Raw genomic sequence first — 12,137 nt, 5'->3', positions numbered from 1 at the left:
ACCCTCACTTTCATCCCAAAACTACAAGACTGCAGAGTGCCCCAGAGGATCGCAGGCCAGCGTTTGACCGGAGATAACAATAACACATCAAAACATGGGTTCTTCTGTGTAGTCTTGTTTTATTGTGGTAAAGTCTATCTTTAGTTTTACAACGTGCTGTAACTGAGGGCAAAAAGAATACAGTAAATAGTAAAAAGCTTTAATATAACCCCTTTTCCAAAAAAGTTGGGTCGCTGTGCAGAATGTAAATAAAAATAGGATGCAGTGATGTGCAAATCATGTAAACCATATTTTTAAAGGAAAATACTACAAAGACAACATATCTAATGTTGAAACTGAGAAATTTTATTGTTTTTTGAAAAATATATGCCCATTTTGAATATGATGCCGACAACAGTGGTGACAGGTCTGGACTGCAGACAGGCCAGTTTAGCACCATGACTCTTTTAATATGGAGCAATGCTGTTGTAATACATGCAGAATGTGGTTTGACGTTGTCTTGCTGAAATAATCAAGGCCTTCCCTGAAAAAGACGTTGTCTGGATGGCAGCACATGTTGCCAAAACATGTATATATCATTCAGCATTAATGGTGCCTTCACAGATGTGCACATTACCCATGCCATGTGCACTAATGCCCCCTATACCATCATGAATACTGGCTTTTGAACTGTGCACTGATAACAAGCTGAGTGGTCTTTAGCCTGGAGGACACAGTGTTCATGATTCCCAAAAAGAATTTCAAATCTTGATTTGTTGGACCACAGGACACTTTTCCACTTCACCTCAGTCCATTTTAAACGAGTTTGGGCCCAGAGAAGGTGGCAGCATTTCTGGATCCTGTTTATATACGGTTTCTTCTTTCCACTAGAGAATCAGTCTGTTTTTAATGCAGTGGCGCCTGAACACCCAAAGATCACGGCCAGAAAATACTGGTTTTTGGCCTTGTCCCTTGCATACAGAGATCTCTTCAGATTCTCTGAATCTTTTAATGTTATTATGTACTGTAGATGATGAAAAGCAAAAGTTCTTTGCTATTTTATGTTGAGAATCATTATTCTTGAACTGTTGCACTATTTGCTTGTGCAGTCTTTCACAGAGTGGTGAACCCCTCCTCATCTTTACTTCTGAAAGTCTCCGCCTCTCTGAGATGCTCTTTTTATACCATATCATGTTACTGACCTGTTGCCAATTAACCCCCAGGTGTTTTTTTTTAAACATTACACAACTTTAGGCCGTGACCCTATCTGGACTAAGCGGTCAATGATGATGATGATGATGACAACTTTACCAGTCTTTTGTTGCCCTCATCCCAACTTTTTTGGAACCTGTTGTTGGCATCAAATTCAAATGGACAAATAGTTTTTCAAAAAACAGTAAAATTTCTCAATTTCAACATTTGATATGTTGTCTTTGTACTATTTTCAATTAAATTTAGTGTTTAAATGATTTGCACATCATTTAATTTTGTTTTTCATTTACATTTTGCACAGTGTCTCAACTTTTTTGGAAACGGGGTTGTATATGGAGTTAAATTTGTGGCAAAAATTTCAATAAAATAATAAAATCCACAAGCAAAATGTTGCCTATATGTCCCAAAAATATTTCAGATTAAATCAACTTTAAATCAAACAATGTTTCAAAAAAAGATTCTTCTCATTTTGACGCATTGCCAGTCTTTGCCATCTCCATTTTTCAGTTTTTGACATAATTTGAAAATGCCTGCTGGTCTTTACATTGTTTGTGAATTTCATGATGAATGGACCAAAAGAAGTGACTCAAAATTACTTAGAAGAAAGTCTGGTTCCATTGACTTACATTAAAAGTAAAGTAAATGTTTTTTCTTTCTCCTGTAAAGTTACCATTTTGGAGATATGAGGTTTTGTTCTGACAGCAGCGATTTGCTGATTTTGCTGATACATTTTTTGCTTCTGAAATCTTTCTTTGCTTGTGACTTTTGGTGAATTTTCACAGGGAGCCGGGCTTAGAAGAGGCCGTCCACCTGCAGTCTCTAATGGTCACCTAATTTGGAGTGACAGTTCTTCTCACACATAGCCACACCCACTCTGTGAGCCATGATTCAGCCTGAACATCTTACTCTTACAGCATGTAGAATTGCCAGAGAGGATTCTGTTGGCATGTCCAACATTATGACCAATCTGTGTTACATTTACCAACAAAGCACACCCTCAGGGTTCTGTGTCACACTGTCTAACATATATATTAAGGAAACTGAAGCATATTAGGTAAACTTAGCTGTTGAATGAAGCTGTTCCACCTTTTGGTTTGTAGTTGCTAGCACTATTTAGCCTAGCAGTGTCTGCTAAAGAGCTGACTAGGCCAGTTTCGCAGCTGTTCAAGTCAGTATTTATTAGCTCTGCTTCTGGAGACCTGCAGCTCCGCATGGTTTCAACTTTTCCTCACCTTAAAACGCCTGATCCAGTTCAGTAACTGATTATCGAGCCATCATGAGCTGGGCAAGTGTGTCGGGGCTGGAAATTGTTGACTCTGTGGTGCTGCGGGTCAAGGGATATTTTGCACAGTAAAGAGTGGAAAATACCTCTGATTACTGCCAGCTACGAGTTACTACTGCAGCGGGATAGTTGATAGACAGTAATGTTTGACCACTACAAAGGGCGTTCCATGCTGAGTGACCTGCCACATCAAATCAGTTGAACAGTAGAGAGTGAATGCTCTGTAAAAAAGTCAGAAGCAAGAGAAAGATTTCCTAGAAAAAGAGTGATTCCAGAAGCAAACATAGATCAGCCAATAGAAAAGAAAATAAACACATATCAGTTATCGATGTGGTCATTCAAGCAGTTATTCAAAGTGCATGAGAGATGCAGAACTGAATTTATGTCATTTTGATAGCACATCACTATAGGGGGGACATTGTAATGAGCACATCAAGCCTTGTAATTTACTGGCTGCTTATTTCTAAATTATTTAGCAGTGACTTGACTGAATTAAGTATTTTTCAGAGCACATGTAATGCTCTAATGATACATTATATATGATGGATTTCATAATAATAATAATAATAATAATAATAATAATAAATAAATCAATAAATGTCTTTGTAAAACTGTGCATTTTGACTTTTGGAAGCAAATGATGGCTAATTACCAGTGATGGTTAATTACTGATCACTGGCCTGATCAGAGCATTACAACAGCCCTGAAAGATGCTTCATTCACAAAAGGTATTGTTTAACAATGATAGTAATCACTAAATTAGCAGCTAGTTAATGGTCAACTTCAATTTTGTTGTCTGTAAATACACTCCATAAAGGCATTATAATGACCCCCTATGCCAGGAGTCGGCAACCCAAATGTTAAGAAGAGACATTTTGTCCTTTCAATAAAAATCCAACCACCTTCAGAGCCATTTTATGTCCATTTTACTGAAGTAATGTTTTACCATCTTGGCGGTAAATATGTCTCAGTATGTGCTGATGTTCTAGTATAGGCTAAAAAATCTAATATAAATGAAAATGCAGTCTAACTTTGCTCTGCTTTAAGCTTTAGCTCAGCTATAGCTGCTTTTCTCACATCTCCAGCAGGAAACTTTTCTGCAAAAGTAGAGTAGTTTCTTGCAAAATGTCTCTCAACGTTGACCTTTTATGAGACTTCAGCTTCACGACTTTTTTTGTGTTTGACAGTTTCTCACTGCAAATTATACACATCAAGAAACCAGCTTGAGTGATTATAAATAAAAATAAGTCCATTCACCTTTTTGTTAGCTGCCAGCTAGGCAGGATTTTTGTCTGCGTTGCTATGGTGACCAGCAGTCTGCACATCAACCTTCAGGGTTAAAGGGTGAATTAGCAGTTCTACATTAACTCCAGCATTTAAGACGATTTATTGTTAAACTGTGTTGAACGATCAGCAGAGCTTTATTTTACCGTAAAGGAGGATTATTTTATTTTTACTTATGAATCTAATTCTGCTGTGGAGCCACAACAGGGCAGTAAAGGAGTTGCATGCGGCTCCAGAGCCACATGTTGCTGACCCCTGCCCTATACCACATTTTCTGTTACCGTATTTTTTAAATACTTTTCTGCATTGGCTACTGGCCAGCATATATTCAGCAATGGTTTGTAAAAAAATCCTTTGTAAATCCACTGCAAATATTCTTAAACATAAACATGTGTCATTGACTCTCATGATGTGCCCACCCTCCAAAAATATAGAGACCCACTGTGTCCAATTGCACCAGGAGGCCTGTGTCCAAAGTCAAAAAGGAATAAAACTAAATGAAAACTAAAATAACAGGTCTGATACACATTTTCTGAAGATTGGACAGAAAAGTTTAGTTGCTTAACAGCCTTTCGGAGATGGACGAGCTGTGACCTCTGTGCCTGATATAATCTTCAATTTTGTAAAAACACAACAGCTACTTTCTTTAGTTTTGTGCTACATGCTGTGTCAGAGGCCAAAAAGAATGCAGGTACATACTAAAGAGTAGGACACACCTTAAATTTTATTTCATTTTTTCTAAGACTTGACAGCTAAGTTCGGTTATTTGACAGCTTTTCAGAGAAGAGCCAGATGGGGCCTTTCTGCTTATCCCTGTTAAGGGACTGATTTTGGTTTGAGGCGACATTTTTGCACATATATTCTGTGGAGAATTAAAAAGTACCCTACAATGTAACCCAAAAAAGTGATATAAGACCTTTTCCCTACAGAAATGGGGCCATGCCTTATTAGAGTTTAGTAATGGAATAAGGTGGATGGGACGAGAAGGACAGAGCCCCATAGATTACAGACTAATTTATTTCTGGCAGACATCATGAAGGGAGTTTTATGGATTTGAAGCAGCCTACTACTAAACCACTTCCCCATTTCACCATGGCTTCAGATTGGTAAGTGTTGAAAGGAATTTGGAATGCATTTAGAAGGCATAACGATTAAAAATCGGGTACCCAAGGGCGGACATTTAGCTACAGAAGTCACACTATGAAATCAGTTATTGGCAAAACCATGGAAATGCACATGGCATAGAAATGAGTGTAACATAGACAAGGCAACTGAAATATTCTTCAAAATTATTTCAATATTATTTCTAATTATTGGTTTCAGGCTCCACAGACTGCATAGAACTATTTGGACAAGGTGTTTATTTACGTGGGTTTTTTCAGCATGTAGGTGACTCCGCATTTGGACATTCAAGGACCTGAATCCTAGTAGTAAAGTGGACGATCGTGAGATGTGAAAGACCTGTGAAGTGACCCAAAGCCCATAAAAGGACAAAAAGAGAGAAAAGTAAATGTACAAAACAATGGCACACTTGAGACTTAGCAATTCAACACCTAGCAAAAGTCTTTATTGATTCTTTGGCAAATTGAGCTCCTGTCTTTTCCTCTCTGTCTTGATCATCCAGGCTGCTCTGCTAAAACGTCCATGCTTTGTGAGCTCCACGGCACGGTTTGTGAGTATCCTGGGATGGAGCACCATGGGGTTGCTCTGCTCTACTTCTCCTAGTGCCCAATTAGGCATGCTCGGTGGTGTATGGAGCCTGAACCATGGCGGATCCAGGGTTAGTGGGATATGGGCTGGGGATGGAAGCACTGGGCTTGGAGAAATGGAGCATGGGGGTGGAAATCCTCACTGCAGCCTCACTGCTGGACATCCAGCCCCAGAGGCTTTGCAGAATAAGCGGAACAAGCCCAGGCCTTGGCTAAGCAAATGATAGAGAAAGTTATATTGGTCCTCTGAAGAAATGCTGCATGATCAATGTCTCGACACTCACACAAATAAAGGTCCCATGGATCTATGGCATGATAGCATAAAAGACACCCATGCTTTGATTTGCTGACACATTTTCATTTTTTTAGTTTTACATTTTTGGCTACATTTTTTTTGCTGGACTGCTGGTTGAGACAATTGAGTCACACCACAGTCGGGTTTAGACAGAATTTTTATTTTGTTGGGTTACAGTCGGGTTCAGACAGAATTTTGTCAGGTTGCAGTCGGGTTTAGACAGAATATTTTTTGGGTCACTGTTGGGTTTAGACAGAACTTTTATTGGGCTACAGGTGAGTTTAGCCAGAATTTTTACTGGGCTACAGTCAGATTTAGACAGAATTTTGTTGGGTTACAGTCGGGTTCAGACAGAATTTTGTTGGGTTACAGTCGGGTTCAGACAGAATTTTGTTGGGTTATGGTCGGGTTCAGACAGAATTTTGTTGGGTTACAGTCAGGTTTAGGCAGAATTTTGTTGGGTTACAGTCGGGTTCAGACAGAATTTTGTTGGGTTACAGTCAGGTTTAGACAGAATTTTGTTGGGTTACAGTCAGGTTTAGACAGAATTTTGTTGGGTTACAGTGAGGTTTAGGCAGAATTTTGTTGGGTTATGGTCAGGTTTAGGCAGAATTTTGTTGGGTTACAGTCGGGTTCAGACAGAATTTGTTGGGTTGCGGTCGGGTTCAGACAGAATTTTGTTGGGTTATGGTCAGGTTTAGACAGCATTTTGTTGGGGTACAGTCGGGTTCAGACAGCATTTTGTTGGGTTACAGTCGGGTTCAGACAGAATTTTGTTGGGTTACAGTTGGATTCAGACAGAATTTTGTTGGGTTACAGTTGGGTTCAGACAGAATTTTGTTGGGTTACAGTCGGGTTCAGAATTTTGTTGGGTTACAGTCGGGTTCAGACAGAATTTTGTTGGGTTATGGTCATGTTTAGACAGAATTTTGTTGGGTTACATTTGGATTCAGACAGAATTTTGTTGGGTTACAGTCGGGTTCAGACAGAATTTTGTTGGGTTATGGTCATGTTTAGACAGAATTTTGTTGGGTTACAGTTGGATTCAGACAGAATTTTGTTGGGTTACAGTCGGGTTCAGACAGAATTTTGTTGGGTTACAGTCGGGTTCAGACAGAATTTTGTTGGGTTATGGTCATGTTTAGACAGAATTTTGTTGGGTTACATTTGGATTCAGACAGAATTTTGTTGGGTTACAGTCGGGTTCAGACAGCATTTTGTTGGGTTACAGTCGGGTTCAGACAGCATTTTGTTGGGTTACAGTCGGGTACAGACAGCATTTTGTTGGGTTACAGTCGGGTACAGACAGAATTTTGTTGGGTTACAGTCGGGTTCAGACAGCATTTTGTTGGGTTACAGTTGGGTTCAGACAGAATTTTCATTGTTCTGGGCTTGAGTTTCAGAATCTACACTTGGTGCCGTGTGTCTGGTCAGACCCTGACAAACCATGAATGGGCTATGATCAGGTTGACACTAAAATTTCAGGCTCTAGTCAGAACCCTGTGTGTGGTGTAAAGGCAAAAAGGCCACTGTGTGAATAAGGTGAACAGATAATCCCGCCCTGTATTACTAATGACTTCTATACTTGCATGGTGTCCACAAACTCAGCGAGGCAGGAGGAGAGGGTGAATCCTGTGATGTATCCTGTAGAACTGGTGGGTATCGTAGGCGTAGTGACGTATCTCTCCCGGCTCTATGAAGCCTGACCCTTGTGTTTGTGTGTGGGTGAGAGTGGGTCTGTACGGTAGGGAGAGAGAGACTTTCTGGGCAATCCTTCCTCTCACACACTCCTACATCCTCTCCACACGAACACACATGGTACACAGCTTGGAGTTACTCATTAAAAGCAAATGCTACGTATTCACTCACAGACAACTCTGACAGCAGCAGTACATACGTGTGTATGTTTCACTGGATTCTCTCTATACGTGTGCATACATACGTGTGTGTGTGTGTTCATTTCTTAGTGGGCACTAAATGTTTCCAGAATTATATAATGACATTTGGCTGAGTGGAGTTTCTGGCGTGTGAGTCTGAGTCGAATCTTGAGTATGTGGCATGTGATCCAAGTCGAATCTCAAATCTCTGGCATGAGAGTCTGAGTCAAGTCTTGAGTGTCTGGCATGTGAGTCTGATTCACATCTTGAGTATGTGACATGAGAGTCCGAGTCGAATCTCAAATCTCTGGCATGAGATTCTGAGTCGAGTCTTGAGTCTCTGGCAAGAGAATCTGAGTCGACTTTTAAGTCTCTGTCATGTGAGTCTGAGTTGAATCTCGAGTCTCTGGCATGTAAGTCTGAGTCGATTCTCGAGTGTCTGGCATGTGAGTCCAAGTTGAGTCTCGAGTCTCAGACATGTGAGTCAGAGTCGAGTCTCAAGTCTCTGGCATGTGAGTCTGAGTTAAGTCTCGAGTCTCCAGCATGTGAGCCCAAGTCGAGTCTTAGATGTCTGGCATGTGAGTCTGAGTTAAGTCTCCAGTCTCTGGTATGTGAGTCCGAGGTGAGTCTACAGTCTCTGTCATGAGAGTCTGAGTTGAGTCTCGAGTCTCTGGTATGTGAGTCCGAGTTGAGTTTCCGGTCTCTGGCATGTGAGTCTGAGTTGAGTCTCGAGTGTCTGGCATGTGAGTCCAAGTTGAGTCTCCAGTCTCTGGCATGTGAGTCTAAGCTGAGTTTCAGTCTCTGGTATGTGAGTCCAAGATGTGCCTCGAAGACACACTGAACCTCTTTCACACTTGTACTTAGTAGTGTCCACTTATGATCAGGGGTCGGCAACCTAAATGTTAAGAAGAGCCTTTTTGTCCTTTCTACACAAATCAAACCATCATGGGAGCCACAATATTTACTGTCCACTTTACCATCTTGGCTGTAAATATGTGCTCATGTCCCAGTACAGGCTAAAAATATAATATGAAAGAAAACACAGACTTACTTGTAATTTTGTACTTTCGCACTTTTTGTTCCTTGTTGCACCGTGTTGTTCCTGGAGGAACGTAATTTCACTCCACTGTGTACTTGTACATAGATGGAATGACAATAAAAGCCTCTTGACTTGACTTGACTTTGCTCTGCTTTGAGCTTTAGCTCAGCTTAAGCCACTTTTCTCGCATCTCCAGCAGGAAACTTTTCCAAAAAAGTAGAACAGTTTCTTGTAAAACTCTCAACTTTTGTCGCTTCTCATTCACCAGCTTCTTGGTCGAATTTATCCGTTCCACCTTAAGTGGTGCCTGAGGTGCCAGATTGCAACTGCTGCACCATTTAAGGTGGAATGGGAAAATTCAAACAAGAAGCTGGTGAATGAGAAGCAACTTCAGCTTCACGACTTCTTTGTTTTTGACAGTCTCTGGTTGCAGATTAAATTATCGATGTTCGTCTTAAAGCTCTCTCTTTACCATTTTGTTAGTTTCTATGCTAGATGAGACTGTTGTCTGCATTGCTATGGTGACCAGCAGTCTATGCGCTGATCTTCAGGGATAAAGGGTGAATTAGCAGTTATACATAAACACCAGCATTTAGTGTTAAAACTGTGTTAAAACTGTCAGCAAACCTTTATTTTACTGTAAAGAAGGATTATTTTATTTTTACCTAAAAATCTAATTCTGCTGTGGAGCCGCAACAGAATGGTAAGAGTCGCATGTGGCTCTGGAACCGCATGTTGCCGACCCCTGACGAATGCTAATGCCAAGTATAAGTGATCATCTTGAGAAAGATGACGTCATACATCTCTCCCATTGAGGCAGCACTGAATGCAGCCAGCACAGCTGCCATTCAAACCTGAACACCAGCAGCAGGGCTTTGCGTAGAGAACTCCTTTTCATCTCTTTCTTATGGAGGTGTTTGTGTTGTGTTTTGTTCTCTCTTTGCCACCTAAATTGATTTCCATGCTCAGTCTGTTTGTTCTCTGTCTCTCACATCTTGGCCCAGCAGAGATGTTTACCAGCTGAAGACTCTTCAACCACATTCAACAGATCACGTTACAGCTAAAGCACTGAATGTGCAAATTCTCCACTCGGTGATACAGAGAGGCATTCATATAGAGACGTCACCGCACTACATTGTTGCTCTCTAAGCTCTCTTTCTCCCACTTTTATGAAGAATAAAAAGCATTTTTCATTATGGATAGCAGCCAAATGTCCCAACAGCCAGCAAATATTCATGTTTTTGTGCTGTCGGGGTGATGGACACTGATAGAATTCAGTGTCATGAATTAGGGACAGTGGGCCACAACATTATGTGGGGTAAAATATAACATGGATTTTTAATATAGTTAAACAGATTCAAGCAGAACATGCTTTCAGTCATCTGCTTGTATTCCCATGGCAACATCATCCAAGAATTTTGGCACTAGTTGGACAGATATTTCTTAATATAGACTCAAGAGACTGTTTTTGTACAATAAAAGTGACTTTTTTCATCATAAATGTTTTTAATTACTGAGTTGTGAGTATAAGCGAGAGAATTCACTCCTATATTATTTTAATCTCCCTCTTAATAGCTGAAATATAGCAAAAGAGGCATAAATAAGTCAAGTGAGAGCTAGACAGGCTAAAGTACAACCTCCACATGGCAGAGTTAGTTTAACACCCTGTTACAAATAAGGGTAACACTTTACTGTAGGGCACTGTTCATAATGCTACATGACACCTACTTAAGCTTGTCATGACAACTGACATAACCCTTCATAAATGCTTATAAATGCTTATTCCAATAGATGTCGTCTGTCATAAAGGCTACTTGGTAACACTTTCTATGAATGTCACGTTTGTAAGCATCTATAAACACGTTTATGACATGTTATAATGCCTTCATATGGCATTATGAACATGATTATAAACATTTATGAAAATCAATTACACTTTATAGCCATGTTTATTATACATTATGAATTGTTAATATAATGCATTATAAATAGTGTTAATAACATGTTATAATGTCAGTGCCAAAGAAGTCAGTCCCAGCTTGGAGAGCGTAAAGTAAAGACAAATACCAAGCTAACGGTGGTGAACATTACCTTTCCCACATTGGGTAAAACACTGATGGCAGCTCTAGTTTAAACTCTGACATTTGAAGCCTGTAATGTGCTTTACTGTGAATGTTTTAGTGTTTCAGTAAATCCTTCAGTAAATACTTCAACTTGAAGCCTCACTCTTAACACTGGAGGAGGCTTTAGTACAGTACGCTTCACTTTACTTAGAGCAGACAAATACGACTTATGAGCTCTTATAATTTGTTATGATCAGTACTTATAATGTATTATGTTAACAATTCATAACGCATAATAAGCATGGCTATAAAGTGTAATGCATTTTTATAAATATGTATAGCCATGTTTATAATGCCTTATGAATGCATTATGACATGTTATGAATGTGTTTATAGATGCTTACAAAGGTGACATTCATAGAAAGTGTTACCGGCTACTTTAGCTAACTTTGATAAAAATTGGCAAATGTGACCTTCATATCGAATTGTGTCTACTGGAATAAGAATTTATGAACATTTATGTAGCGTTATGTCAGTTGCCATGACAAGCTTATGTAGGTTATGAACAGCACCTAAAGTAAAGTGTTACCCAAAGAAGACCGCTAAAGTAAACAATGAGAGAACCCCATATCTCCCCATATACAATCCAAACTGTTTGGAAGTTTTTATTTATAGATTTAACAAAAATGTACTGTATATGCCATGTAAATAAAACATTGTTCAATTTTATCATGCTAATATGTCTTTTATTACTAATCGTATTTATTTTGATGCACATATTTTTATGCATTTAGGTTGGAAAGCTCATCTTTCAAAGCTCAGCACAGAATTGTATTAATTAATTTCGCTTTGCATCACATTACCAGACCTAATAACTGTTACAACTAGCCCCTGTGTTACAATTAATCCCACCTACGGGGCAGGTTATGACAATTGCATTTGTGTCATGAATGAATAGGTAGGAGTGTTTTTCATTCATATGAAAAATGTTACAGAGCAATGAATGCATTCAATTAGGCATATCACAGTAGTGTAGATATTATTTAATGAGCCGTATTTCATAGCGACTCCTTTTATAGTGATTAATTTGACCGTAATATTAATTTTGTAGAATATCTGTATCAGTAGATGCCAGGGACACTGGAAGGTGTTTTAAGTTAGGGTTGCTGGAATTTTAAGCAGCAAATACGTGATGTGAATTGAACATGCTGTAATGTGGCTGTAATGAAACCGAACCAGCCGGACGGTCAAGATGAAAAAATGAAAAATCAGGCTTTATTGTTGAGGTTTTTGGCAAAACTAAATGTCGGAGAACAGATGATGGTCAAATCCAGAGAGGTTAAAAAACAATGAAGGATATAACATAACAAAACCAGGCAACCAGATCCAATGGGCAA

Source organism: Colossoma macropomum, unplaced genomic scaffold (assembly GCF_904425465.1).
Source record: "Colossoma macropomum unplaced genomic scaffold, Colossoma_macropomum, whole genome shotgun sequence".
NCBI lineage: Eukaryota > Metazoa > Chordata > Actinopteri > Characiformes > Serrasalmidae > Colossoma > Colossoma macropomum.
This window is presented reverse-complemented; position numbering follows the sequence as displayed.